Genomic DNA, 5160 nt, shown 5'->3' on the forward strand with positions numbered 1-5160 from the left:
AAGAATAAATAATATTACACTCATGACCTTATTCGTATTTTTAACCCGTAATGAAGTTGTATTATTATTATTATTATTATTATTATTATTATTATTATTATTGACCGCGCGTGATCACATTCGCGTAGGCTACTGTACGAAGAAATTTTATAGATGACTCTAGCGTATCTTAAATCCATCAAAAACATCGCAATACCATTGAGAGAAATCTCATTTTAAGTTCAACCAAGATTATCGGAGAGGTCAAATTAAATTTAATATTCCTGTTATGCTGAATTAGGACAGTCGAAATTAATCTCGAAGACATCCACTCGACTAACTAAATAACTAGTAGAATTCAGTACACATTCATACCACAAGCTACATTTCACCAAGGAGAGAAGGAATGAAAAATCTAACTATGGAAATACTACTAGAAGTTACTTCAAATGAATAAGAAAAAGCAATGTTTACAGTAAATGTACAAAGATTGATAGAAAAGAATTTTATAAAAAGGGGTACTCAAGTGAATGTTGAAGGCTGGATTTTGGCAAATGACCTATGGCATGGTCAAGTCACCCGCCATCGAACTGCGTCTCCTCCCATGTCTGAAGTTGCCTTACATCTTTAGAAGTTCATTGAAGACGTGAGGACGAACAGGAAATAGCAGTGGAATTCAGCTGGCAGATAGACTGGCATCTTGAAATATTCCCGAACTCCAGTAGTCTTCCTCTTCTGTTTCTCCCGTGAAAAAAGCTGAAACTGACAAAAAAAGCCTTAGAATGTGTTCAGGACAGACGCTCGATGATATATGAGTTAGTTGGAATACGTAACTTTTATAAAATCTTCAAGTATTTGTAGATAAATTTTATAACATGTCTGAACTGCCGAAGGTCCAATATTCAATGAAGTTTGCAAAGTGAAGTTCTCCAGCGAAGCTAGGACGTCTAAAAGCAGCAGTAGTAGCAGTCAGAATAATCATCTAAAATCAAAATTCAGAAAGTAAGATTTCCCTTCGGAAATACCACTATTTAATCGTCTTGAGACAGAGGTGTGTCGTCTCAATCAATCTTGATTGGTTAATCCCTCGTATTCAGGCATATATTATCATTTTATTGGCTGATACTGTCAGACGTCAATCGGCCTAGAATTTATCGATCGGCTCATCTCTGGCTCTGCTCAGTGTGTCACGTAGTACACAGCTGACTGAATGACATCTAACCAACAAAACAATTTCCCCAGCTCGCTCCTCGCTTGCTTGCTCGACTGGAAAATCCAACCCTAGGTAGCTCGCTCTCGCAGACACAGAAATGATGACATTCCTCGTCCTGGCTGTAGAAATAATGTCCCAACTCAGTGATATAAGAAAGTATTCCTTCTGAATGAAATATTACCAAATTTGAAGGGCACATCATGGAGCCAGTGATGGAATGTGCTTCTGGTGACATTGATTATTTTGTAGATACAGAGCAACTGATGGACCTTGCTTCTGGTGCTGTTAGAAGAGATTAAAAGTGTAACCACTGCATGGGGTGGTAACAGCCTCTCGCTCAGATTTGATGGTGGCAGACTGCTACAATAGAGCTCTCGTGACACGTCCCGGCGAAGAAACTAAACATTAAATATTAAATAATATTCAATATTTATATTTTCAAACTGTTGGTAAATGTGGATACTAGCACGCTTCGCCACTGTGAGCTATTGTTTATTTTTGTTTTTAATTTATTTATGGATTAATGGTGCGGTTTTACTGTAGTCACGTCCTAGTTCGTTAAGCATGGGCAACGGCTGAGTGTCCTTTTAAGTGGTCGTGAGTGTCGGGATAACAGTTGCTACGGAATGGGAGTGGGCATGTCGGACGTAATCTGACTCATGGCCCTCCTTGTGCTCAGGCGGCTAGGACTATACAATCCATCATGGTCCCTAACCCATTAGAGGAGGGATCCTCACTTCGACTATGTGTCAGTAGGGTAGCATCCTGCTTCACGAATTTACTGATCTCACGACATTTTAAGCTAGCCTCGGACCTACAGGAGTAACGAAGTCCCACTCCCATTTGACAGGCGAGGGACTCCTTGGAAACAACTTGCCGAACAAAGTGGAATTCTATGGGGTGCTATCAATATTAATGGAGCTTATGGAAGAAAGAAAGTCGAACTGGCTGAGTCAACAAAGAGAATGCATCTGGATGTGCTAGGAGTAAGTGATATTTGGGTAAGGGGAAATAACGAGGAAGAGATAGGAGAGGGGTGTTAAAAAAGGGAAGGCAGAGTGTGGGGTAGGGCTGTTTATCAGGAATAGTATTGTACGCACCATAGTTTCTCCTAGGCACATAAATGAGCAAATGATGTGGGTAGATTTGCCAGTTGGAAAAATTAGGACGAGAATTGTCTCACTGTATTCACCATGTGAGGGTGCAGATGAGGATGAAGTTAACAAGTTTTATGAAGCATTGGGTGACATCCTAGTCAGGTTCAACAACAAGGATAAGATAGTGCTAGTGGGCGATTTCAATGCGAGAGTTGGAAATAGAACTGAAGGATACAAAAGGGTGAATGGTAAAGGGGAAGATAAGGAAGCTAATAGCAATGGGAAGCATTTGCTGGACTTCTGTGCTAGTATGGGATTAGCAGTTACGAATACATTCTTCAAGCATAAGGCTATTCACCACTACACAAGGGATGGTAAGGGTACCATGTTGATAATAGACTATGTCAGGATCACCACCAGGTCCATAATAGACTATACCAGGACAGCTTCCGGAAATCTGTTAGGAATGTATGGGTTTTTCAGGGATTTTTCGATGATACAGAACACTATCTGATCTGCAGTGATCCAATTATCTCTAGGCCTAGGATAGAGAAGAGAAAGTGAATTCTGTCTACAAATGAATAAGAGTAGAAAATTTCCAGGACGAGGAAAGTACATGGATATAATTACTGAGAAGTTTCAAACAGTGGACAGAGAGTGTGTTCAGGATATAGAAAGAGAATGGGTGGCATACAGGGATTATGTAGTCTAAACAGCAAGGAAACAACTGTGTGTAAAATTGGGGAAAAACAAACATCTTGGTGGAATGATGAAGTGAGAGCAGCTTGTAAACATAAAAAAGTCTTATCGGAAATGGCACAAAACAAGGGCCGATGCAGACAGGGAATTGTTGGTTATGGGAAAAATAATGTGATAGATATCATGTCTTCCATTTTCAATATTATGTATGACTAACGTTTTCATGCCAAGATTAACACCTTTTAATGGCGATTCTAAACCTAATGGTGGTAGTGTTTCACGTTGGTACTAACAAAGTAAGACAAGCGGGTATAAGTACCAAAATATTTGGGGATGTGTGAGTCTGATAAATGCAGCACGGGTGAAGTTTAAGGATGCGGAGATTGTTATCAGTGGAATACTGTGTAGGAGGCATACTGACTGGAAGGTGATCGGGGATTTAAATGAGACTATGGATTGGGCGAAACTGGGAGTCAGATTTCTAGATCCTAATGGGTGGGTAGGAGATAGGGATCTGCACTCAGATGGCCTTCACTTAAACTGCAGTGGTACATATATGTTAAGAAGCGTTGTAAGGAGGTACATTCAAGTAAACGGGGTGGCCTAGGGAGCGGTGATAAGGGAACAGGGAACTGGAAGTCAACTATGGATGACATAAAAATGTTAGTGGTGAACTGTATACGTATTGTAAAGAAAGGAATAGAATTAAGTATTTTAATACATATTTACTTACCAGATATTGAAATAGGAGCTGAATCATGGCTGAGAAATTATGTAATGGATGCAGAAATTTTCTCACGGAACTGGAGTGTGTTACATGTAATCATTCTCATTGTTGGTCCATATGGAATTTTACGTTAAGTCCAAATACCATGTGCATTTATTAAAAACCACCTATTTAATACAATGCAAAGTTCTTATAATTAAGATGAAGACGTTCCGCCCTCTAGCTGGGCATTGTCAGCCTCATATTGTACCCCTTAATCATTAATCAGGATCCTGATTTTGTACAAAATGTTACATAGATACTATATTATACGGAGTTATAGAAGTCCATAGATATCATGTCGCTATGTGAGAAATAACACAGTTAACATGGGTATGTTTTGGGGTTGGAGATACTTTAATTCTTCTAAGTCTTGTAGATGCGTTGTAGAATCAAAGTTCAATAGTACGCGGACTTAAACTTTCATCGGAGAGTCGAACTGGCGACTTACATCATGGTAGCAGAATGACCAACAGCCGACCGTCCGGTTTCGACTGTGGTACAAAGTATACTGAGTTGACAGTTTTTTGGGGAAGGGGAGCCGAAGTCCGCTCCCCCCGCGTGACCATCGACTCAATCTACATGGTCTCCGACATGCTATTATTTCTAAGAAGGAAGAGATAGTAGGGAAGGGTGGGAAGTGATACAAGGAGTATCTGCCGGTTTCCGAGTCAGACTCGCTACCGCGGCTAGAGTTTGTGTTGGTAAGGTGGTGTTAAGGCGTGGTATTGAAAGGTCAGGGGAAAAGCACATAGGCAGAAAAGAGAAAGAGTCTACATGTACAACCTGACATCTTTTGATACCACATGCAAGGATGTGGGCTGGAAGGTCCAGTGGTTGTGTTAGTTGAAAAGAGGTATCATTCACCAGCCATGAGGCATCGTCTCGCCATTCCATCTGCCAGGGGATCAGTCCGTCTGGGCACTGCCGTGACTAGCGCGGGCCTTGTCGGTTGCGGAGCCATGCATCTAGTACCACTAGGGCCCGCCGCACAACGCCACCTCCTTGGAGTCCCTCGTATCCAGTCTCCGATTACGGAGAATAAGGCCAAGCCCGCCGGGGCGGGGATCTCCTGGAAGGGGGTGGGTCATGACGCCGGGCCTCCTTCCTCTCTGCACGCGCCATGGCCCGGTAAACAGAGCAACTGCGATGGGAGACCGGGTGGCCCCCGCTCAGTTGGCGCACACCGGCGCCACCTTAAGCGCTGTCCAGACCGTGTAGTAGTGTAGTAGTGATCACCCCCACAACGGTTGCACCTCACTAGGAGGCCACACCTCTCCTGCCGGTGGCCCACCTCAAACAGCGGAAACACTGCAAGCGTTGCTGAGGGGGACGTTTCAGTCTCACCTGATTGCCGCTACCCGCTGAGGTCAGTAGAATAATAAGCGGGTTCTGCCGCCACCTCC

Source organism: Anabrus simplex, chromosome 3, assembly GCF_040414725.1.
Source record: "Anabrus simplex isolate iqAnaSimp1 chromosome 3, ASM4041472v1, whole genome shotgun sequence".
Taxonomy (NCBI): Eukaryota; Metazoa; Arthropoda; class Insecta; order Orthoptera; family Tettigoniidae; genus Anabrus; species Anabrus simplex.